A 26,778-nucleotide genomic window follows, 5' to 3' on the forward strand; every position below is an offset into this window, starting at 1 on the left:
GCGTGAAAAGAATAGAGTGAATTGGAACAATGTGATATACTGGGGTGGACGTGCTGTTAGTGGACTGAACCATGGCATGTGAAGCGTCTGGGGTAAACCATGGAAAGGTCTATGGGGCCTGGATGTGGAAAGGGAGTTGTGGTTTCAGTGCATTACACATGACAGCTAGAGAGTGAGTGTGAATGAATGTGACCTTTTTTGTCTATTCCTGGCGCTGCCTCATTGGGGGTGGGGATGCTATTTCGTGTGTGGCAAGGTGGTGACAGGAATGGATGAAGGCAGCAAGTATGGATGTGTACATGTACATATATGTATGCCTGTCTGTGTATATATATGCTTGAAATGTACAAGTGCGTGTGTGTGTTTATGTATATACATGTGTATGTGGGTGGGTTGGGCCATTTCTCATGTTTCCTTGCGCTACCTCGCTAATGTGGGAGACAGTGGTTAAGTATAATAAATAGAATAACATTTTTCATACTTAACTGTCATTTCCTCATGTTAGATTAATACTTTCGTCTATGATGTTCATCCAGATAAAGAAATACTACTTTTAAAATTTTGAACCAGCTTAGGTTTACAGTACATTAAGCAGCAAATGAGGTCCACAGTAAGGTTATTACCCAACATGGCAAATATGGCTTTGTGGAGGATAAGGAGCTCTAAAGTATTTGAATTAGTATGAAAAGCCCCTCATTAGTTTGCAGAAACTGCTAATCTTTTTGTAACTATTGATATAAAACTACCAGAATAAAAGAATATTCTACATATTACAATTTTTGTATTAGTGATTACTCTTATAAAGCTTGATAAATAGAAATATATGTGCATTCCACATCAAAAAGAACTCTGGAAGACATAAAAAGGAATCTAAAATAATTGATACAGGGGAAACTGCATTACACCATTTGTATTCAGATTCCACAAAGTGTGACTCAGAATTTACAAATAATTGCAGAAAATACTTTTCTATCTCCTCCCTCTTAGTTTTTCAGTGATTGCAGGGTTTGAGTGTCCGATTGATGCGGTTGAGGAGTCGTTCAGGTCGTTTGGATTTTCTTGAGACCTAAAAAGATACCCTCACGTTATTAAAGCTCAAGGAAAAATTAAAGATTGAGAGATACATTAGACACTTTACATACAAAATATTATTATTTTTTTTTTTTTTTCATACTATTCGCCATTTCCCGTGTTGGCGAGGTAGCGTTAAGAACAGAAGACTGAGCCTTTCAGGGAATATCCTCACTTGGCTCCCTTCTCTGTTCCTTCTTTTGGAAAATTAAAAAACGAGCGGGGAGGATTTCCAGCCCCCCGCTCCCTTCCCTTTTAATCGCCTTCTACGACATGCAGGGAATACGTGAGAAGTATTCTTTCTCCCCTATCCCCAGGGATAATAAACATATATATAAGTACATATTCATACTAGCTCACTTTCACCACTCCCTGCTGCCACCCCAACCCACAGGAAACAGAGTTCAGAGTAATAATCAACTAAATATCATAATTAAACCTCTGAAAATTATGTAGCTGTAATTTTATAACATGAAGTTTATGACAGCACATCGACTCCAATACACCACATCGTTCCAATTCACTCTTTTCCTTGCAAGCCCTTCACACTCCTGCATGTTTAGGCCCCACTCACACAAAATCTTTTTCACTCCATTCTTCCACCTCCAGTTTGGTCTCCTGCTTCTCCTTGTTCCCTCCAACTCTAACACATATCCTCTTTATTAGCCGTTCTTCAATCATTCTCTCCATTTGTCCAAACCACTTCACCACACCCTCTTCTACTTAACTACACTCTTTTTATTACCACACATCTCTCTTACCCTTTCATCACTTAATCAAACTACCTCACACCACATATTGTCCTCAAACATACTATTTCCAACACACCCACCCTCCTCTGTACAACCCTATCTATAGCCCGTGCCTCGCAACCAAATAATATTGTTAGAACCACTATTCCTTCAAACATACCCATTTCTGCTCTCCAAGAGAGTGTTCTCACCTTCCACACATTCTTCAACACTCCCAGAACCTTAGCCCCCTCCCCACCTTGTGATTCACTTCCACTTCCATGGTTCCATCTGCTGCTAAGTCCACTCCCAGATACTTAAAACACTTCACTTCCTCCAGTTTTTCTCCATTCAAACTTCTTTCTTTCAAACTATTCGCCATTTCCTGCATTAGCGAGGTAGCGTTAAGAACAGAGGACTGGGCCTTTGAGGGAATACCCTCACCTGGCCCAATTCTCTGTTCCTTCTTTTGGAAAATTAAAAAAAAAAAAAAAAAAAAAGAGAGGGGAGGATTTCCAGCCCCCCGCTCCCTCCCCTTTTAGTCGCCTTCTACGACACGCAGGGAATACGTGGGAAGTATTCTTTCTCCCCTAATACGTGGGAAGTATTCTTTCTCCCAATTAACTTGTCCCTCAACCCTACTGAACCTACTAACCTTGCTCTGATTCACATTTACTCTCAACTTTCTCCTTTCACACCAAACTCAGTAACCAAATATTATAAGACTGATATTCATCACCAGGAAGTGTCATGAAAGAAAGAAAGAAATGCATTTTGGAAGGAACAGAGTGAGAGTTTTTTGGTAGTTCTGATTCAGAGGATCAAATATTAGTGCTACGAGATCTAAATGCAAGGGTGGATGATGTGGCAATTAAGGGTATATTTGGTGGAAATGGTTTCCCTGAGGTTAGCAGAAATGGTTTCGGGAAAAGCTTGAAAAGTGTACATAAGGAAGAAAGTTGATTAGAAATATATGGTTCATGAAAATATGCATATCTGGATAAAGGGGGTTGAGTGTCAATGAACATTAATGGAGGATGTGCTAAATGACAGCTGTGCAAAGGAGAGGTTGTTGGATAAGAATGTGCTGAGTGGCACAGCAGGTGGAATGTTTTATAATTTTTGGGTTGAGGTGAACATGAACATTGGTCCTGGGTTTAGGAAAAGAGTAAATAACACATTTGATGAGAAGAAAATGAGCTTTGAAATGTTGCCTGTGTGTAGAGATACCAAAACTGAGTGAAAAGAGGCAAGGGGTGAAAGACAAAATAATGGAAGGTTAAGGATGAAGTGATCAAGTGTGTGGCTAACATCTTTGGCATGTGGAAGGATGATTGCCAGTTTATAAGTTCTTTTCTTTTTTATTTATTTCTAATTACCCCAGAACCAATTTCTGTGAGTCATGGTGTTATCCATGACCTTCGTAAAGAATCCTGTTCTACTTCAGTAGCAAGGAAATGAAGACTCCTTTGGAGGAAGAGAAGTTCTTTGATGAGACTGTACTCCCAGTGATAAAACCATGTCAAAGGTAACTTCACTTATAACCTCTAGCAGGCAGAGCCAGTAATGCCTAAAAGAGCACTAAGTAGTGGAATCAGGGAGTTAAATCATTAATGAGATATAGAAAGAAGATGCATGGACAGAATCTGCTGGGAAGGAGTGTGAGTGAAGGGAATGAGGACAAAAGAAAGTGGTGGAATGTACAAGAAAGGAATGCAAGCTGAAAATGAGAGCAAATGATAAATGGAAAGAGAAACAGGATGAATGGGAACACCAGTCTTATGAATATTCATCATATAATACAGAATATCTGATGAGCATCCTGTTGCAAACAGCTTAGTATATAAAGAATAACTTTTCATAATAATCTTATTTAATTATATAAAAAAATCAGTTAATCTGATCTAATTAGTTGACAGATTTAATGATAGTTGTGGAAACTTTAAACTTGGAAACATCAGAAAAGTTTGTTTGTAGCCTTATTAACATAGCATGATTTATCAAGAATTACCATGCCCTTTCCCTTCCTATTCATGCCACACATTATACATCAGCCTATAACCTTTCAAAGTTCCTTGTTTCTATCTTCTTACCACTAAACTTATGATGATTTCACAAATCCCAATTCGTATCAGTTTTCATATGTTACACTTCACAAGTAATGATAAATTATTTATGGTTTGCTCAGACATCTTAAAAAGTTTGTTCATGAACATTCTGTTGCTTGAAACCACTGATTTTTTTTCATACTTGATTGCCATTTCCCATAACAGTGAGGCAGCACCGATGTTACCATATGTTTTCTTGTCTTTTGCACATTATTTACCTTCTTTCAAAACATCTTATTTTCCCTAAAGATTACTGATACTCAGTGACTCACCCAATTCCCATTATTTCAACTCCTGCACCTTCTTCTTGACCTCCTGCCACTTTCTCATATACTCCCCCAATTATTTGAACTCCTTCCCACTGCCGAAATGACTCATTTCTCTTTCACTAACCCTTTCTAATCTGCCCCCCCTTCCACCTTTTGCATGCCAAGTGCATCTCTTGCACATGCCTCCACTCCTCTAAATACCTCCCATTTCTCCCCCACTAACCTTGCTTCATTTACCCTCATCTTTTGCCATTCTACACTCAATATGTCCTAGTATTTCTTTACACAAGTCTCTCTTCTAAGCTCTAATACTCTTACCAGTCTTTTCTCCCTAATAGTATTTCCACTTTTTTGAAAACTTCTTCAAATCCGCAAGACAGTAATCAGACATCCCATCAGCTGACCCTCTCTGCGCATTTACATCCATAGTCTTTCTTTTATACACCTTTTCATTAATATGTAATCCAATAATGCCCACGGGCCATCTCTGCTACTCACATATGTATCCATATTTCCAATCACCAGCCCTTTTTTCAGTATACAACTCCACAAATTGTCCACCATTTCCATTCATAACACTGAATACCACATATACCCTCTACTGCCATTCATATCTACCTTCATTCACTTTTTAATTCACGTTCTTTATTCAGCACAAAATGATCCACATATATGTGGATGAAAAATGACGGAAGAGAACAAAAGGGATTTGATTGACTGTGGCAGTGGATGAATGGTTTGTACAAGAGCTGTGAGAGGAATCTCAGGAGATTCTGACCATTTTGCAGTTTTGTGGAGGTGAGGATCAAAGAGAAAAGGAGGTATGCTGTATGGAAGAAAAGAGAGTAAAAAATGTTGGCAAACGAGAAGATGAATCAGAAAGAATGAAAGGGAACATGAAAGAAGTGTTACAGAAAGTATATATGAAAATGTAGTAAATGTAGGGAAGCAGTCATGTGCGACTGAGGGGTTTAAAATGTTTAGAAGAAGATTGTTAAAGATTGTGGAATTAGTACTGGATATAAGGCTGTGAGATACAAAAATAAAAGTGGAAATAAATGGAGGGACGGATGAGATTAGAAATACTATGGAAGAGAATAAAAAGGCAAAAGGTAGATGGCTTGAAAGGAATGTACCAGTGGAAGCTCAGCAAAAGAGGGAAGAATATAATGTGTGTAAGCAGAATATCCCTGGGGATAGGGGAGAAAGAATACTTCCCACGCATTCCTCACGTGTCATAGAAGGCAACTAAAGGTGACGGGAGCGGGGGCTAGAAACCCTCCCCTCCTTGTATTTTTAACTTTCTAAAAGGGGAAACAGAAGAAGGAGTCAGGCGGAGAGTGCTCATCCCCCTCGAACGCTCAGATTGGGGTGTCTAAATGTGTGTGGACATAACCAAGATGAGAAAAAAGGAGAGACAGGTAGTATGTTTGAAGAAAGAAACCTGGATTGGAGTGAAAAAGATTTTGAGTGATTGGGGCCTGAACATGCAGGAGGGTGAAAGGCGTGCAAGGAATAGAGTGAATTGGAACGATGTGGTATACCGGGGCCGAAGTGCTGTCAATGGATTGAACCAGGGCATGTGAAGCGTCTGGGTAAATCATGGAAAGTTGTGTGGGGCCTGGATGTGGAAAGGGAGCTGTGGTTTTGGTGCATTATTACATGACAGCTAGAGACTGAGTGTGAACGAATGTGGCCTTTATTGTCTTTTCCTAGCGCTACCTCGCACACATGAGGGGGGTGGGGGTTGTTATTTCATGTGTGGTGGGGTGGCGATTGGAATTAATAAGGGCAGACAGTATGAATTATGTACATGTGTATATATGTATATGTCTGTGTGTGTATATATATGTATACGCTGAGATGTATAGGTATGTATATTTGTGTGGGTGGACGTGTATGTATATACATGTGTATGTAGGTGGGTTAGGCCATTCTTTTATCTGTTTCCATGCGCTACCTTGCTAATGCGGGAGACAGCGACAAAGCAAAATAAATGATAAATAAATAAGAGTGTTAAGAAGCTAAATAGGAAAGCAAATAAAGAGTGGATGAAGTTTCGAAAGAAAGTTACGTGAAAAGTTTAGGGAAAATAACAAATTGTATTGGAAGTAAGGTGGAAAAGGAAAGAGAAGGATGTAAGAGTGGAATTGTAAATGTGAAAAATAAGGAATGGGAATAGCTGAAATAAAAGAGGAAGTGAAAGGAAGTATGGGCATGGGTACAGAGAATGGAAGGAAGAGGATACAAGTGCACAGGATTATAGCAAGAAGGGAAGTCCAAATGGCAATAATGGGGTTGAAAGTAGGAAAGGCACCTGAAGTGGATAGGATTAAGGTTAAAATGTTGAAGTATGGAGGAAAGAACATGATAGAGTAGATGCATCAGATATGTAAATTAACATGGAAGCAGAAGGTTGTGCCTCAGGATTGGGTGAAAGCTATTATTTTTCCTGGTTTAAAAAGAGAGATATCCATAAGTATATGTATGTGAGTAAGAGAGATAGTCAAAGAGCATTATTGGATTACTTGTTAATTGATAGGCATGTAAAAGAGAGACTTTTGGATGTTAATGTGCTGAGAGGGGCAGCTGGAAGGATGTCTGATCACTATCTTTTGGAGGCAAAGGTGAAGAATTGTAGAGGTTTTCAAAAAAGAAAATGATGGGAAGAAGAGAGTCGTGAGAGTAAGTGAACTTAAAAAGGAGATGTGTGAGGAAGTACCAGGAGAGATTGAGTATAGAATGGCAAAAGGTGAGAGCAAATGATGTGAGGGGAGTGGGTGAGGAATGGGGTGTACTTAGGGAAGCAGTGATGGCATGTGCAAAAGATGCATGTGGCATGAGAAAGGTGGAAGGGGGGCAGATTAGAAAGGGTAGTGAGTGGTGGGATGAAGAAGTTGATAGTGAAAGAGAAAAGAGAGGTGTTTGGATGATACTTACAAAGAAGGAGTGCAAATGACTGGAAGATGTATAAAAGAAAGTGGCAGGAGGTCAAGAGAAAGGTACAAGGGTTGAAAAAGAGGACAAATGAGAGCTGGGGTGAGAGAATATCATTAAACATTTGGGAGAATAAAAAAATGTTTTGGAAGGAGGCTCTGTGATGTCACTGTGGCTTTTTTTACATATATATGGATGGAGTGATATGAGAGAGGAAAGCAAAACTAGGAAAATGGGGTGCAGAGATGGAGCATGGTGGCTAGTGACAAGCCTGTTTGCAGATGATGGGTTATTTGCTAAGTGAAGAGGAGTTGCAGAATGTTGTGTTTCATGATGTATGTAAGCATGGGCAATGGAAGGTCATTCCTAGCAAAAGTAAAGTCATGATGTTTGAAACGAAGCAGAGGGAAAGTTTAGATTTAGGGAAAGTATAGATTTTGCAAAGCCCAACTGAGTGAGAGAAGAAAGTATACTGAGCTGTATTATAGATATAGGGGAGAGAGACTGGGAGAAGTGACAGAATTTAAGTATCCGTGAGCTATCTTGGGTAAATTTTGTGATATGGAAGGAGAGATAAGGGAAAGAGCAGTACTGGGTAGATAAGTCATTGGGTTCCTTGACAGAATAATGAGTGGTAGAGGTGTAAACATAAAGAAGTTAAGAAAGAATTAAGGGACAGCAGAGTCATCCCAAACCTGACCAAAACATGGATGTGGAACAAGTTGCAGAGGTCAAGAATTCAGCCTGTGGAAATGAGCTATTTGAGAAGAGTATGTGGTGTGGCTAAATGGAAAGAAGAAAGAAATGAGGGGATGTATGAGAGTTTTGGTATGGCAGGGAATGCATGGGAATGAACTGTGGAGTGGTAGACAGTAACATGCTATTCTTTGAAGTGGTTTGGGCATACGGAAAGAATGCAAGATGGGGAGTTTACAAGGAGAGTGTATGATAAAAAGGGTAGGTGCGAGAGGAAGACCGCCTGTGATATGGAGATATTGAGAGAAAGAGTACTGGAGGGAGGGAGAGAAATGGCGGAATAATATGTGGAATGCTGTATTTGAGGTAGGCATGTAAGGATGGATAAGTGGATATTCTTTTGCCATGGCCACTCATTTAATGGGAGTTCCCAGAGAAAATGAGTGTCAGATATGTTTAGCTAGATATACAGGTAGCCAAATATATATCTTGTATCTGGCCAACATAAATTGTAAGAAGATTCATAATCTCTGAATTAAAGCTCAGTTAACCAATATTTTTATTATAATAAAGGAATGGACGTAATACCTGTTTAACTGCATACATAAAACAATGAACAGTTGGGTTATATCTTAAAGCATGGTAAGACATTTATGAAGTATGACAGAAAATAAAAGAAAATGCTGAATGCACGTACAACAATATTTGGAAACATTCAAAAAGTTTGTATTTCTCATGTCTGTTCCCTCCTGGAGCACTCTGAAGGGGGTGACCAAGGCAACAGTCTCCATAACTAATGAACTCCATTGCCACTTCTTAGCCTTTAGTGCCTCACTCTGAATAGGTCACTGGCAAAGAGAAACTCTAGTTCAGTGTTTGCAAAGCCTCAAAGCTAATATTCCTATATTCTATTGCTCCTACCATTTTGCTAAAAGGCAGGGGCTAACACATAGTGCTTGTTGCAGGAAAATGTAGTCACAAAGAATGAGCTGTTTAATTTATGTGTGTGACAAGCTGAGATTGTATGCTTCTGCACAAAATGCCAGTAGTCCACACATTGGTGACATAGAAAGAAAAGACAGCTATCTGGGTCAGAAGAGTGCAACTTGGCAACCAGTGAAGTGCAGGCTCACTACACAGGTAGGTTGTACTGGTAATATACCTCCCTGTACGTTGGCTGCCTACTAACTACATCATTCAAAAAGAAAACACTAAATATAAATACATGACAAGAAGCAGAAATGTTTCAGAGAAGAAAGTGATGAAATTAGCTTGACTAAACAGGTAAGTATGAACTTAAAATGATAAATATTTGAGTACCACTTTACTAAGAAAAAAAAAAAAATATCAGAAAAATTTAAGGTAAGCAAGGCTAACACAATACATTCTGCTGAGAGATTTACCAATGAAGGGAGAATTTAAGGTCTACAGAACCAAGAAGCAATGAGATGATTATTAAAGTAACAATAGAATGCTAAGGCTAAATTTCTACAGCAAACTGAATTAGTATCTTATGAATAAAATCAGAGAGCATAATGGAAAAGGGAGAATCATTAGTAGAGTACTGCATTACAAAGTGTTATTGTGCAACAAGTTAGTATTAATGATATTCTCTGTGCAGTAATTCTATGGATGGGTGACTCCAAGGGCTACCCTACTCAAAATTCAAGATAATGGTGGTTAGTTACATATAGTATAGAAGGCAATTACCTTGCCATATATAGAAGATATATTAGAAAAAGAATATATCAAATTTCAGTTCACAGTAACTACCTTTGCACTGCCCCACAAAAGGTAATACAGGTTGAGTATCCCTTATCTGAAATGCCTGGGACCAGAAGTGTTTCAGATTTTGGATTTTTTTGAATTTTGGAATATTTGTATACGTAATGAGATGCATGCATAGCGCCATTGTACAAAGGCAAAGGGGATAAGAGTGAGTGCTCAAATTACAGAGGTATAAGTTTGTTGAGTATTCCTGGTAAATTATATGGGAGGGTATTGATTGAGAGGGTGAAGGCATGTACAGAGCATCAGATTGGGGAAGAGCAGTATGGTTTCAGAAGTGGTAGAGGATGTGTGGATCAGGTGTTTGCTTTGAAGAATGTATGTGAGAAATACTTAGAAAAGCAAATGGATTTGTATGTAGCATTTATGGATCTGGAGAAGGCATATGATAGAGTTGATAGAGATGCTCTGTGGAAGGTATTAAGAATATATGGTGTGGGAGGAAAGTTGTTAGAAGCAGTGAAAAGTTTTTATCGAGGATGTAAGGCATGTGTACGTGTAGGAAGAGAGGAAAGTGATTGGTTCTCAGTGAATGTAGGTTTGCGGCAGGGGTGTGTGATGTCTCCATGGTTGTTTAATTTGTTTATGGATGGGGTTGTTAGGGAGGTAAATGCAAGAGTTTTGGAAAGAGGGGCAAGTATGAAGTCTGTTGGGGATGAGAGAGCTTGGGAAGTGAGTCAGTTGTTGTTCGCTGATGATACAGCGCTGGTGGCTGATTCATGTGAGAAACTGCAGAGGCTGGTGACTGAGTTTGGTAAAGTGTGTGGAAGAAGAAAGTTAAGAGTAAATGTGAATAAGAGCAAGGTTATTAGGTACAGTAGGGTTGAGGGTCAAGTCAATTGGGAGGTGAGTTTGAATGGAGAAAAACTGGAGGAAGTGAAGTGTTTTAGATATCTGGGAGAGGATCTGGCAGCAGATGGAACCATGGAAGCGGAAGCGGATCATAGGGTGGGGGAGGGGGCGAAAATTCTGGAGGCCTTGAAGAGTGTGTGGAAGTCGAGAACATTATCTCGGAAAGCAAAAATGGGTATGTTTGAAGGAATAGTGGTTCCAACAATGTTGTATGGTTGCGAGGCGTGGGCTATGGATAGAGTTGTGCTCAGGAGGATGGATGTGCTGGAAATGAGATGTTTGAGGACAATGTGTGGTGTGAGGTGGTTGATCGAGTGAGTAACGTAAGGGTAAGAGAGATATGTGGAAATAAAAAGAGCGTGGTTGAGAGAGCAGAAGAGGGTGTTTTGAAGTGGTTTGGGCACATGGAGAGAATGAGTGAGGAAAGATTGACCAAGAGGATATATGTGTCGGAGGTGGAGGGAACGAGGAGAAGAGGGAGACCAAATTGGAGGTGGAAAGATGGAGTGAAAAAGATTTTGTGTGATCGGGGCCTGAACATGCAGGAGGGTGAAAGGAGGGCAAGGAATAGAGTGAATTGGAGCAATGTGGTATACCGGGGTTGACGTGCTGTCAGTGGATTGAATCAAGGCATGTGAAGTGTCTGGGGTAAACCATGGAAAGCTGTGTAGGTATGTATATTTGCGTGTGTGGACGTATGTATATACATGTGTATGGGGGGGGGTTGGGCCATTTCTTTCGTCTGTTTCCTTGCGCTACCTCGCAAACGCGGGAGACAGCGACAAAGTATAATAAAGAAAATAAATAAATGAGATATCTTGAGGATGTGACCCAAGTCTAAATGCAAAATCCATTTATGTTTCATACACACCTTATATACATGACCTGAAGGTCTTTCTTTTTCTTTCGTACTATTCGCCATTTCCCGTGATAGCGAGGTAGCGTTAAGAACAGAGGACTGGGCCTTTGAGGGAATATCCTCACCTGGCCCCCTTCTCTGTTCCTTCTTTTGGAAAATTGAAAAAAACAAGAGGGGAGGATTTCCAGCCTGAAGGTAATTTATACAATATTGCTACCTCGCAAACGCGGGAGACAGCGACAAAGTAAAAAAAAAAAAAAAAAAAAAAAAAAAAAAAAAAAAAAAAAAAAAAAAAATTGATAATTTTGCGCATGAAACAGTTTGTGTAACACAACCATCAGAAAGCTAGTGTCACAACCTCAACTTCCTGTGTGGGCAATCTGTGGTTGTTTAGCATCACATTCATTCTTGATTCTGAATTTATAAGCTACTGATAAGCAATCATTTTCCTACACCTATTCACACATAAGTACTGAACTGTAAAAAAAAATTATATATATATATATATATATTATATATATATATATATATATATATATATATATATATATATATATATATATATATATATATATATATATATATATTATATATATATATATATATATATATATATATATATATATATATATATATATATATATATATATATTATATATATATATATATATATATATATATATATATATATATATATATATTTTATACTATTCGCCATTTCCCGCATTAGCGAGGCAGCGTTAAGAACAGAGGACTGGGCCCCAGAGGGAACATCCTCACCTGGCCCCCTTCTCTCTTCCTTCTTTTTGGGAAAAAAAAGAGGGGAAGGATTTCCAGCCACCCGCTCCCTGCCCTTTTAGTTGCCTTCTACGACACACAGGGAATACGTGGGAAGTATTCTTTCTCCCCTATCCCCAGGGAGTGGGGGAGGAATGGGATGTATTTAGGGAATCAGTGATGGATTGCGCAAAAGATGCTTGTGGCATGAGAAGAGTGGGAGGTGGGTTGATTAGAAAGGGTAGTGAGTGGTGGGATGAAGAAGTAAGAGTATTAGTGAAAGAGAAGAGAGAGGCATTTGGACGATTTTTGCAGGGAAAAAATGCAATTGAGTGGGAGATGTATAAAAGAAAGAGACAGGAGGTCAAGAGAAAGGTGCAAGAGGTGAAAAAAAGGGCAAATGAGAGTTGGGGTGAGAGAGTATCATTAAATTTTAGGGAGAATAAAAAGATGTTCTGGAAGGAGGTAAATAAAGTGCGTAAGACAAGGGAGCAAATGGGAACTTCAGTGAAGGGCGCAAATGGGGAGGTGATAACAAGTAGTGGTAATGTGAGAAGGAGATGGAGTGAGTATTTTGAAGGTTTGTTGAATGTGTTTGATGATAGAGTGGCAGATATAGGGTGTTTTGGTCGAGGTGGTGTGCAAAGTGAGAGGGTTAGGGAAAATGATTTGGTAAACAGAGAAGAAGTAGTAAAAGCTTTGCGAAGATGAAAGCCGGCAAGGCAGCAGGTTTGGATGGTATTGCAGTGGAATTTATTAAAAAAGGGGGTGACTGTATTGTTGACTGGTTGGTAAGGTTATTTAATGTATGTATGACTCATGGTGAGGTGCCTGAGGACTGGCAGAATGCGTGCATAGTGCCATTGTACAAAGGCAAAGGGGATAAGAGTGAGTGCTCAAATTACAGAGGTATAAGTTTGTTGAGTATTCCTGGTAAATTATATGGGAGGGTATTGATTGAGAGGGTGAAGGCATGTACAGAGCATCAGATTGGGGAAGAGCAGTGTGGTTTCAGAAGTGGTAGAGGATGTGTGGATCAGGTGTTTGCTTTGAAGAATGTATGTGAGAAATACTTAGAAAAGCAAATGGATTTGTATGTAGCATTTATGGATCTGGAGAAGGCATATGATAGAGTTGATAGAGATGCTCTGTGGAAGGTATTAAGAATATATGGTGTGGGAGGCAAGTTGTTAGAAGCAGTGAAAAGTTATTATCGAGGATGTAAGGCATGTTTACGTGTAGGAAGAGAGGAAAGTGATTGGTTCTCAGTGAATGTAGGTTTGCGGCAGGGGTGTGTGATGTCTCCATGGTTGTTTAATTTGTTTATGGATGGGGTTGTTAGGGAGGTGAATGCAAGAGTTTTGGAAAGAGGGGCAAGTATGAAGTCTGTTGGGGATGAGAGAGCTTGGGAAGTGAGTCAGTTGTTGTTCGCTGATGATACAGCGCTGGTGGCTGATTCATGTGAGAAACTGCAGAAGCTGGTGACTGAGTTTGGTAAAGTGTGTGAAAGAAGAAAGTTAAGAGTAAATGTGAATAAGAGCAAGGTTATTAGGTACAGTAGGGTTGAGGGTCACGTCAATTAGGAGGTGAGTTTGAATGGAGAAAAACTGGAGGAAGTGAAGTGTTTTAGATATCTGGGAGTGGATCTGGCAGCGGATGGAACCATGGAAGCGGAAGTGGATCATAGGGTGGGGGAGGGGGCGAAAATTTTGGGAGCCTTGAAAAATGTGTGGAAGTCGAGAACATTGTCTCGGAAAGCAAAAATGGGTATGTTTGAAGGAATAGTGGTTCCAACAATGTTGTATGGTTGCGAGGCGTGGGCTATGGATAGAGATGTGCGCAGGAGGATGGATGTGCTGGAAATGAGATGTTTGAGGACAATGTGTGGTGTGAGGTGGTTTGATCGAGTAAGTAACGTAAGGGTAAGAGAGATATGTGGAAATAAAAAGAGCGTGGTTGAGAGAGCAGAAGAGGGTGTTTTGAAATGGTTTGGGCACATGGAGAGAATGAGTGAGGAGAGATTGACCAAGAGGATATATGTGTCGGAGGTGGAGGGAACGAGGAGAAGAGGGAGACCAAATTGGAGGTGGAAAGATGGAGTGAAAAAGATTTTGTGTGATCGGGGCCTGAACATGCAGGAGGGTGAAAGGAGGGCAAGGAATAGAGTGAATTGGAGCGATGTGGTATACCGGGGTTGACGTGCTGTCAGTGGATTGAATCAGGGCATGTGAAGCGTCTGGGGTAAACCATGGAAAGCTGTGTAGGTATGTATATTTGCATGTGTGGACGTATGTATATACATGTGTATGGGGGTGGGTTGGGCCATTTCTTTCGTCTGTTTCCTTGCGCTACCTCGCAAACGCGGGCGACAGCGGCAAAAAAAAAAAAAGAGAAAAAAAAATATATATATATATATATATATATATATATATATATATATATATATATATATATATATATATGGTTTGCGGCAGGGGTGTGTGATGTCTCCATGGTTGTTTAATTTGTTTATGGATGGGGTTGTAAGGGAGGTAAATGCAAGAGTCCTGGAAAGAGGGGCAAGTATGAAGTCTGTTGGGGATGAGAGAGCTTGGGAAGTGAGTCAGTTGCTGTTCGCTGACGATACAGCGCTGGTGGCTGATTCATGTGAGAAACTGCAGAAGCTGGTGACTGAGTTTGGTAAAGTGTGTGGAAGAAGAAAGTTGAGAGTAAATGTGAATAAGAGCAAGGTTATTAGGTACAGTAGGGGTGAGGGTCAAGTCAATTGGGAGGTGAGTTTGAATGGAGAAAAACTGGAGGAAGTGAAGTGTTTTAGATATCTGGGAGTGGATCTGTCAGCGGATGGAACCATGGAAGCGGAAGTGGATCATAGGGTGGGGGAGGGGGCGAAAATTTTGGAGTGAAAAAGATTTTGTGTGATCGGGGCCTGAACATGCAGGAGGGTGAAAGGAGGGCAAGGAATAGAGTGAATTGGAGTCATGTGGTATACAGGGGTTGACGTGCTGTCAGTGGATTGAATCAAGGCATGTGAAGCGTCTGGGGTAAACCATGGAAAGCTGTGTAGGTATGTATATCTGCGTGTGTGGACGTGTGTATGTACATGTGTATGGGGGGGGGGGGGTTGGGCCATTTCTTTCGTCTGTTTCCTTGCGCTACCTCGCAAACGCGGGAGACAGCGACAAAGTATAAAAAAAAAAAAAAAAAAAAAATATATATATATATATATATATATATATATATATATATATATCTCTTTTTTTTTTTCATACTATTCGCCATTTCCCGCATTAGCGAGGTAGCGTTAAGAACAGAGGACTGGGCCTTTGAGGGAATATCCTCACCTGGCCCCCTTCTCTGTTCCTTCTTTTGGAAAAAAAAAAAAAAAAAAAAAAAAAAAAAAAATAGGGGAGGATTTCCAGCCCCCCGCTCCCTTCCCTTTTAGTCGCCTTCTACGACACGCAGGGAATACGTGGGAAGTATTCTTTCTCCCCATATATATATATATATATATATATATATATATATATATATATATATATTTTAGATTGCATGATCCATCGACAAGGAAACAAGTTTAAGTTTAGCATATACAGAAAACCCACCAATGTATGCTCATATATCCATTATTACTCATCTCAACATGACAGAGTTAAATTATCATCATTTCAATCTATGTTCCTAAGGGCATTACATATTTGCAGTCCAGAGTTTATTGATGATGAGTTTGAGAAGATATATTCTATTGGATCTAAGTTTAAGTACCCTAGATCTTTCATTGATAAATCCCTTAAGTTAGCAAAGAAATCATTTTACAGAGTTGAGCCCAAACCTCCCATTGACACCAAGAATCTTACAGTTCTCCCTTTTAATAATAATTTCACTTTGCTTCCCATGTTGATTAAATCCTTTAATGTAAATGTTGCCTTTAGCAACAATAATACTATAAAGAATATCTTAATCAGGAATTCACCAGAAAATTCTCTTCGTTGCATCTATAAAGTTCCTTGTGGAAACTTTGATAAATTTTATGTTGGTCAGACTGGTAAGGATCTTTCTGTTAGACTTAAGCAACATAAATGTAGTATAAGAATGGGACAAGAATCAAATGCCTTGTTTAATCATGTTAAAAACTATGATCATTGTATTGACTGGAGAAACGCCATCTCAGTTGTTCACTCTAACTCTATTATCAAGAGAAATATCATTGAATCTTCTATTATTAAATACACAAAGAATTATAATCTTAATATTAGTGATGGTCTGTACAAATTAGATAACTTTATTGTTGATAAGATTTGTAAAATGACAAGTTTATGAACGCTCATATGTTTTGGACAATCACATGTTTACCAAATGGCGTCCTAGCTTCGTCTCTTCGATGTATATCAACTGACTGTTATATTCCTTTCTTGTGTCTCCCCTGATGATGTGATTATTACACGAAAGTGCACTTGGGAACTTTTCGTGTTTCATTTTCCCCGTGAACTCATAGGAATATATATATATATATATATATATCCAACTGGAACTCCCTCAAGGGGATGGCCACGGCAACAGAGTCTCGATAACTAGTGGAGTGCAGTGCCACTCCTTAGCCTTAAGTGCCTATCAAATATTCATACTGACTACTACTACCTAATGCTCCTGCCTATTACTACTACCTAATGTTTTTACCTAATGCTCCTGCCTAAATGTTCCTATCTACTACTGCTTCTATCATTTTGCCAAAAGGCAGGGCTAGCACATAGTGCTCACAGCACGAAAATCTAGAGTTAAGAATGAGTTGTGTGAGTTAGGTGTTGTTAAGTGTTATGTGTAACAAGGAAAGATTGTCTGTTTGTAAACAAAAAGCCAGTAGTCCATGTGTGGGTGAGGCACAAAGGAAGTGGCATCAAAGGTATAGACAGATAGAGGTGGAGGGAACACAGAGAAGCAGGAGACAAAATTGGGGGTGAAAGGATGGAGTTAAAAAGATTTAGAGCAATCAGGGCATAAGGGTGAAAGGCGTGCAAGGAATAAAGTGAATTGGAACGTTGTGGTATACTAGGGTTGACGAGCCATCAGTGGACTGAACCAAGGCATGTGAAACATCTGGGGTGAACCGTGGAAAGGTGTGTGGGGCCTGGATGTCAATAGGGAGCTGTGGTTTTGATGCATTGCACATGACAGCTAGAGAATGGTTGTGGCTTTCTTCATATGTTTCCTGGCATTACCTCACTGACGCAGGAAACGGTGATCAATCATAAAATAATGAATATATAGTGAATAAATAGATAAATATATATAGGGGAGAAAGAATACTTCCCACGTATTCCCTGCATGTCGTAGAAGGCGACTAAAAGGGAAGGGAGCGGGGGGCTGGAAATCCTCCCCTCTCATTTTTTTTTAAATTTTCCAAAAGAAGGAACAGAGAAGGGGGCCATATGAGGATATTCCCTCAAAGGCCCAGTCCTCTGTTCTTAACGCTACCTCGCTAATGCGGGAAATGGCCAATAGTCTTAAAAAAAAAAAAAAAAAAAAAAAATATATATATATATATATATATATATATATATATATATATATATATATATATATATATATATATATGTATGTATATATATATGTATATATATATATATATATATATATATATATATATATATATATATATATATATATATATATATATATTTTTTTTTTGCTTTGTCGCTGTCTCCCGCATTTGCGAGGTAGCGCAAGGAAACAGAAGAAAGAAATGGCCCAACCCACCCCCATACACATGTATATACATACGTCCACACACGCAAATATACATACCTACACAGCTTTCCATGGTTTACCCCAGACACTTCACATGCCCTGATTCAATCCACTGACAGCACGTCAACCCCTGTATACCACATCGATCCAATTCACTCTATTCCTTGCCCTCCTTTCACCCTCCTGCATGTTCAGGCCCTGATCACACAAAATCTTTTTCACTCCATCTTTCCACCTCCAATTTGGTCTCCCACTTCTCCTCGTTCCCTCCACCTCCGACACATATATCCTCTTGGTCAATCTTTCCTCACTCATTCTCTCCATGTGCCCAAACCATTTCAAAACACCCTCTTCTGCTCTCTCAACCACGCTTTTTTTATTTCCACACATCTCTCTTACCTTTACGTTACTTACTCGATCAAACCACCTCACACCACACATTGTCCTCAAACATCTCATTTCCATCACATCCATCCTCCTGCGCACAACTCTATCCCATAGCCCACGCCTCGCAACCATACAACATTGTTGGAACTACTATTCCTTCAAACATACCCATTTTTGCTTTCCGAGATAATGTTCTCGACTTCCACACATTCTTCAAGGCTCCCAGAATTTTCGCCCCCTCCCCCACCCTATGATCCACTTCCACTTCCATGGTTCCATCCACTGCCAGATCCACTCCCAGATATCTAAAACACTTTACTTCCTCCAGTTTTTCTCCATTCAAACTTACCTCCCAATTGACTTGACCCTTCAAACTTACCTCCCAATTGACTTGACCCTCAACCCTACTGTATATATATATATATATATATATATATATATATATATATATATATATATATATATATTGGGAGGTAAGTTTGAATGGAGCAAAACTGGAGGAAGTAAAGTGTTTTAGATATCTGGGAGTGGATCTGGCAGCGGATGGAACCATGGAAGCGGAAGTGGATCATAGGGTGGGGGAGGGGGCGAAAATCCTGGGAGCCTTGAAGAATGTGTGGAAGTCGAGAACATTATCTCGGAAAGCAAAAATGGGTATGTTTGAAGGAATAGTGGTTCCAACAATGTTGTATGGTTGCGAGGCGTGGGCTATGGATAGAATTGTGCGCAGGAGGATGGATGTGCTGGAAATGAGATGTTTGAGGACAATGTGTGGTGTGAGGTGGTTTGATCGAGTAAGTAACGTAAGGGTAAGAGAGATGTGTGGAAATAAAAAGAGCGTGGTTGAGAGAGCAGAAGAGGGTGTTTTGAAATGGTTTGGGCACATTGAGACAATGAGTGAGGAAAGATTGACCAAGAGGATACATGTGTCGGAGGTGGAGGGAACGAGGAGAAGTGGGAGACCAAATTGGAGGTGGAAAGATGGAGTGAAAAAGATTTTGTGTGATCGGGGCCTGAACATGCAGGAGGGTGAAAGGAGGGCAAGGAATAGAGTGAATTGGATCGATGTGGTATACCGGGGTTGACGTGCTGTCAGTGGATTGAAGCAGGGCATGTGAAGCGTCTGGGGTAAACCGTGGAAGGCTGTGTAGGTATGTATATTTGCGTGTGTGGACGTATGTATATACATGTGTATGGGGGGGGGTTGGGCCATTTCTTTCGTCTGTTTCCTTGCGCTACCTCGCAAACGCGGGAGACAGCGACAAAGTATAATAAAAAAAAAAATAAAAATAATATATATATATATATTTATTTATTTAATTTTGCTTTGTCGCTGTCTCCCACGTTTGCGAGGTAGCGCAAGGAAACAGATGAAAGAAATGGCCCAACCCACCCCCATACACATGTATATACACACACATCCACACACGCAAATATACACACCTATACATCTCAATGTACACATATATATACACACACAGACACATACATATATACCCATGCACACAATTCACACTGTCTGCCTTTATTCATTCCCATCGCCACCTCGCCACACATGGAATACCATCCCCCTCCCCCCTCATGTGTGCGGGGTAGCGCTAGGAAAAGACAACAAAGGCCTCATTCGTTCACACTCATTCTCTAGCTGTCATGCAATAATGCCCGAAACCACAGCTTCCTTTCCACATCCAGGCCCCACACAGCTTTCCATGGTTTACCCCAGACGCTTCACATGCCCTGATTCAATCCACTGCATGTCAACACCGGTATACCACATCGATCCAATTCACTCTATTCCTTGCCTGCCTTTCACCCTCCTGCATGTTCAGGCCCCGATCACTCAAAATCTTTTTCACTCCATCTTTCCACCTCCAATTTGGTCTCCCACTTCTCCTCGTTCCCTCCACCTCCGACACATATATCCTCTTGGTCAATCTTTCCTCACGCATTCTCTCCATGTGCCCAAACCATTTCAAAACACCCTCTTCTACTCTCTCAACCACGCTCTTTTTATTTCCACACATCTCTCTTACCCTTACATTACTTACTCGATCAAACCACCTCACACCACACATTGTCCTCAAACATCTCATTTCCAGCACATCCACCCTCTTGCGCACAACTCTATCCATAGCCCACACCTCGCAACCATACAACACTGTTGGAACCACTATTCCTTCAAACATACCCATTTTTGCTTTCCGAGATAATGTTCTTGACTTCCACACACACACACACACATATATATATATATATATATTTTTTTTTCTTTTTTTTGCTTTGTTGCTGTCTCCCGCGTTTGCGAGGTAGCGCAAGGAAACAGACGAAAGAAATGGCCCAACCCACCCCCATACACATGTATATACATACGTCCACACACGCAAATATACATACCTACACAGCTTTCCATGGTTTACCCCACACACTTCACATGCCCTGATTCAATCCACTAACAGCACGTCAACCCCGGTATACCACATCGATCCAATTCACTCTATTCCTTGCCCTCCTTTCACCCTCCTGCATGTTCAGGCCCCGATTACACAAAATCTTTTTCACTCCATCTTTCCACCTCCAATTTGGTCTCCCACTTCTCCTCGTTCCCTCCACCTCCGACACATATATCCTCTTGGTCAATCTTTCCTCACTCATTCTCTCCATGTGCCCAAACCATTTCAAAACACCCTCTTCTGCTCTCTCAACCACGCTCTTTTTATTTCCACACATCTGTCTTACCCTTACGTTACTTACTCGATCAAACCACCTCACACCACACATTGTCCTCAAACATCTCATTTCCAGCACATTCATCCTCCTGCGCACAACTCTATCCATAGCCCACGCCTCGCAACCATACAACATTGTTGGAACCACTATTCCTTCAAACATACCCATTTTTGCTTTCTGAGATAATGTTCTCGACTTCCAAACATTCTTCAAGGCTCCCAGGATTTTCGCCCCCTCCCCCACCCTATGATCCACTTCCGCTTCCATGGTTCCATCTGCTGCCAGATCCACTCCCAGATATCTAAAACACTTTACTTCCTCCAGTTTTGCTCCATTCAAACTTACCTCCCAATATATATATATATATATATATATATATATATATATATATATATATATATATATATATACAGTAGGGTTGAGGGTCAAGTCAATTGGGAGGTAAGTTTGAATGGAGAAAAACTGGAGGAAGTAAAGTGTTTTAGATATCTGGGAGTGGATCTGGCAGCGGATGGAACCATGGAGGCGGAAGTGGATCATAGGGTGGGGGAGGGGGCGAAAATTCTGGGAGCCTTGAAGAATGTGTGGAAGTCGAGAACATTATCTCGGAAAGCAAAAATGGGTATGTTTGAAGGAATAGTGGTTCCAACAATGTTGTATGGTTGCGAGGCATGGGCTATGGATAGAGTTGTGCGCAGGAGGATGGATGTGCTGGAAATGAGATGTTTGAGGACAATGTGAGGTGGTTTGATCGAGTAAGTAACGTAAAGGTAAGAGAGATGTGTGGAAATAAAAAGAGCTTGGTTGAGATAGCAGAAGAGGGTGTTTTGAAATGGTTTGGGCACATGGAGAGAATGAGTGAGGAAAGATTGACCAAGAGGATATATGTGTCGGAGGTGAAGGGAACGAGGAGAAGTGGGAGACCAAATTGGAGGTGGAAAGATGGAGTGAAAAAGATTTTGTGTGATCGGGGCCTGAACATGCAGGAGGGTGAAAGGAGGGCAAGGAATAGAGTGAATTGGATCGATGTGGTATACCGGGGTTGACATGCTGTCAGTGGATTAAATCAGGGAATGTGAAGCGTCTGGGGTAAACCATGGAAAGCTGTGTAGGTATGTATATTTGCGTGTGTGGACGTATGTATATACATGTGTATGGGGGTGGGTTGGGCCATTTCTTTCGTCTGTTTCCTTGCGCTACCTCGCAAACGCGGGAGACAGCGACAAAGTAAAAAATGAAAATATATATACACACAACACTGTTGGAACCACTATTCCTTCAAACATACCCATTTTTGCTTTCCGAGATAATGTTCTCAACTTCCACACACATGTATATATATATATATATATATATATATATATATATATATATATATATATATATATTTTTTTCTTTTTTGCTTTCTCGCTGTCTCCCGCGTTTGCGAGGTAACGCAAGGAAACAGACGAAAGAAATGGCCCAACCCACCCCCATACACATGTATATACATACGTCCACACACGCAAATATACATACCTACACAGCTTTCCATTGTTTACCCCAGATGCTTCACATGCCCTGATTCAATCCACTGACAGCACGTCAACCCCGGTATACCACATCGATCCAATTCACTCTATTCCTTGCCCTCCTTTCACCATCCTGCATGTTCAGGCCCCATTCACACAAAATCTTTTTCACTCCATCTTTCCACCTCCAATTTGGTTTCCCACTTCTCCTCGTTCCCTCCACCTCCGACACATATATCCTCTTGGTCAATCTTTCCTCACTCATTCTCTCCATGTGCCCAAACCATTTCAAAACACCCTCTTCTGCTCTCTCAACCACGCTCTTTTTATTTTCACACATCTCTCTTACCTTTACATTACTTACTCGATCAAAACACCTCACACCACACATTGTCCTCAAGCATCTCATTTCCAGCACATCCATCCTCCTGCGCACAACTCTATCCATAGCCTCACGCCTCGCAACCATACAACATTGTTGGAACCACTATTCCTTCAAACATACCCATTTTTGCTTTCCGAGATAATGTTCTCGACTTCCACACATTCTTCAAGGCTCCCAGAATTTTCACCCCCTCCCCCACCCTATGATCCACTTCCGCTTCCATGGTTCCATCCACTGCCAGATCCACTCCCAGATATCTAAAACACTTTACTTCCTCCAGTTTTTCTCCATTCAAACTTACCTCCCAATTGACTTGACCCTCAACCCTACTGTACCTAATAACCTTGCTCTTATTCACATTTACTCTTAACTTTCTTCTTTCACACACTTTACCAAACTCAGTCACCAGCTTCTGCAGTTTCTCACATGAATCAGCCACCAGCGCTGTATCATCAGCGAACAACAACTGACTCACTTCCCAAGCTCTCTCATCCCCAACAGACTTCATACTTGCCCCTCTTTCCAAAACTCTTGCATTCACCTCCCTAACAACCCCATCCATAAACAAATTAAACAACCATGGAGACATCACACACACCCCTGCTGCAGACCTACATTCACTGAGAACCAATCACTTTCCTCTCTTCTTACACGTACACATGCCTTACATCCTCGATAAAAACTTTTCACTGCTTCTAACAACTTGCCTCCCACACCATATATTCTTAATACCTTCCACAGAGCATCTCTATCAACTCTATCATATGCTTTCTCCAGATCCATAAATGCTACATACAAATCCATTTGCTTTTCTAAGTATATCTCACATACATTCTTCAAAGCAAACACCTGATCCACACATCCTCTACCACTTCTGAAACCACACTGCTCTTCCCCAATCTGATGCTCTGTACATGCCTTCACCCTCTCAATCAATACCCTCCCATATAATTTACCAGGAATACTCAACAAACTTATTCCTCTGTAATTTGAGCACTCACTCTTATCCCCTTTGCCTTTGTACAGTGGCACTATGCACGCATTCCGCCAATCCTCAGGCACCTCACCATGAGTCATACATACATTAAATAACCTTGCCAACCAGTCAATAATACAGTCACCCCCTTTTATATATATATATATATATATATATATATATATATATATATATATATTATATATATAAATATATCATTTATATATTATCCCTGGGGATAGGGGAGAAAGAATACTTCCCACGTATTCCCTGCGTGTCGTAGAAGGCGACTAAAAGGGAAGGGAGCGGGGGGCTGGAAATCCTCCCCTTTCGTTTTTTTTTAATTTTCCAAAAGAAGGAACAGTGAAGGGGGCCAGGTGAGGATATTCCCTCAAAGGCCCAGTCCTCTGTTCTTAACGCTACCTTGCTAATGCGGGAAATGGTGAATAGTATGAAAGAAAGAAAGAAAGAAAATATATATACATCTATGTAGGAAGAGAGGAAAGCGATTGGTTCTCAGTGAATGTAGGTTTGCGGTAGGGGTGTGTGATGTATCCATGGTTGTTTAATTTGTTTATGCATTGGGTTGTTAGGGAGGTGAATGCAAGAGTTTTGGAAAGAGGGGCAAGTATGCAGTCTGTTGGGGATGAGAGATCTTGGGAAGTGAGTCAGTTGTTGTTCGCTGATGATACAGCGCTGGTGGCTGATTCATGTGAGAAACTGCAGAAGCTGGTGACTGAGTTTGGTAAAGTGTGTGAAAGAAGAAAGTTAAGAGTAAATGTGAATAAGAGCAAGGTTATTAGGTACAGTAGGGTTGAGGGTCAAGTCAGTTGGGAGATAAGTTTGAATGGAGAAAAACTGGAGGAAGTAAAGTGTTTTAGATATCTGGGAGTGGATCTGGCAGCAGATGGAACCATGGAAGCGGAAATGAATCATAGGATGGGGGAGGGGGCGAAAATCCGGGAGCCTTGAAGAATGTTTGGAAGTCGAGAACATTATCTCGGAAAGCAAAAATGGGTATGTTTGAAGGAATAGTGGTTCCAACAGTGTTGCATGGTTGCGAGGCGTGGGCTATGGATAGACTTGTGCGGAGGAGGGTGGATGTGTTGGAAATGAGATGTTTGAGGACAATATGTGGTGTGAGGTGGTTTGATCGAGTAAGTAATGTAAGGGTAAGAGAGATGTGTGGAAATAAAAAGAGCGTGGTTGAGAGAGCAGAAGAGGGTGTTTTGAAATGGTTTGGGCACATGAAGAGAATGAGTGAGGAAAGATTGACCAAGAGGATATGTGTGTCGGAGGTGGAGTGAACGAGGAGAAGTGGGAGACCAAATTGGAGGTGGAAAGATGGAGTGAAAAAGATTTTGAGTGATCGGGGCCTGAACATGCAGGAGGGTGAAAGGCGGGCAAGGAATAGAGTGAATTGGATCGATGTGGTATACCTGGGTCGACATGCTGTCAATGGATTGAATCAGGGCATGTAAAGTGTCTGGGGTAAACCATGGAAAGCTGTGTAGGTATGTATATTTGCGTGTGTGGACGTATGTATATACATGTGTATGGGGTTGGGTTGGGCCATTTCTTTCGTCTGTTTCCTTGCGCTACCTCGCAGACGCGGGAGACAGCGACAAAGCAAAAAAAAAAAAAAAAAAAAAAAAATAATAAAATACCATTAATACAATGAAAAAATAATGTGTTTAGGTATGGAATTTTCCTCTTGTAACATCATGTCTGCTCAAAATGTTTTGGATTTTGGAGTATTTCGAATTAGGGATGCTCAACCTGCATTCTAATATATATCAACAACTTACATTAAAAGCCTTCAATCATACTTTTGTTACATATTACAAAACATGTATAGCAACCCTACTTGCCATGCTTTAAAATAATAATGTTAATATTTACAGCTTTTTCAGCAATAAGGTGAATCATAAGGTGTAATCTACAAAGTATTTTTTTCTTATATATAATTGGGGTGTATTTAGTGATTAGGGGAAACTATTCACTGGAATGCATTGTAAAGGCAAAGTTTGTAAATCTCTGCCACAAACAACTACATGGACACAAACCTTAATGATGCAGACAGAACACTGTAATTTCTGGAACCGAAGGGCCTACGGAAAATCCTTAGCTTTGTGCTGCCATTGGAGCCTGTACTGTCTCCTAGGATTTTGGGAGTCTGTTAAGGGTAAGTGGAGGTGCTAATGTTAGTCAGGCTCCTAGTAGGGTGCACTGCCTCCTGTACCACAGACTAACTTGAGTGGTTGAGGTGATCCAAGCATAATATGTTATTACAGTGATATGGCTATAAAGCTCCATGCCATTCATAAGCCATTATCTTTGTAAGAAAAGTCTTTCAGACATCTTTGCTTAGAGTTTTGCAACCCCATCTACTCAAGTAGACAGGGTTAAACAATACAATTAATATATCATTTCTCATTTAAGATATTTCCTTTGTCTAGACTCTATAGTACATAAGCATCATAACACATGACAGTCCCTTAAAACAAAATATCAAGCCTGTTTACAATAAGCAAAGATTCTATTCTGTACAGATTTACTACAAAAAACTATTCATTAACTATACAATTCTTAGTAAAACCTCCATTCAACTGAATATATATGAAGACAGGAGGTTGTAAAAGATTCTTAATACTGTTTTAAAAATCCAAAAACTGAATTGCATTTACTCAACAAAAAACTAAAATTAACAAATTAAAGCATTCTGAATGTTATATTGTTTTTGGAGTTACCATTTTAATATTCATATAATACTCTAATGTGCCAATTAACATGAGAATGTACTTCATGACCTGGAATAATTGTGAATGCAGGTGGATGAGTTAACTTCAAATTTTAAAGAGTAAAATACCATCAAAGGAATTTAGATATCAAAAGTGCCTTCTCTTTCTATTACAATTCAGATCCTAATTTGATCAAAAAAGCAGTCCTTAATGGAGAAACT

General features: G+C 40.2%; 1 long non-coding RNA gene across 1 annotated transcript; it reads right to left on the reverse strand.

Moving 5' to 3' along the window:
• Positions 1–466: 466 nt before the first annotated feature.
• LOC139765207 (uncharacterized) lies at positions 467–26,655 on the reverse strand. Its single transcript, XR_011716605.1, has 2 exons — positions 25,883–26,655; positions 467–1,066 (listed from the first exon to the last, which is right to left on the reverse strand). It is a non-coding gene; the product is annotated as an uncharacterized lncRNA (long non-coding RNA).
• Between the last annotated feature and the right edge of the window lie 123 nt (positions 26,656–26,778).

Source organism: Panulirus ornatus, chromosome 53, assembly GCF_036320965.1.
Source record: "Panulirus ornatus isolate Po-2019 chromosome 53, ASM3632096v1, whole genome shotgun sequence".
Classification (NCBI taxonomy): domain Eukaryota; kingdom Metazoa; phylum Arthropoda; class Malacostraca; order Decapoda; family Palinuridae; genus Panulirus; species Panulirus ornatus.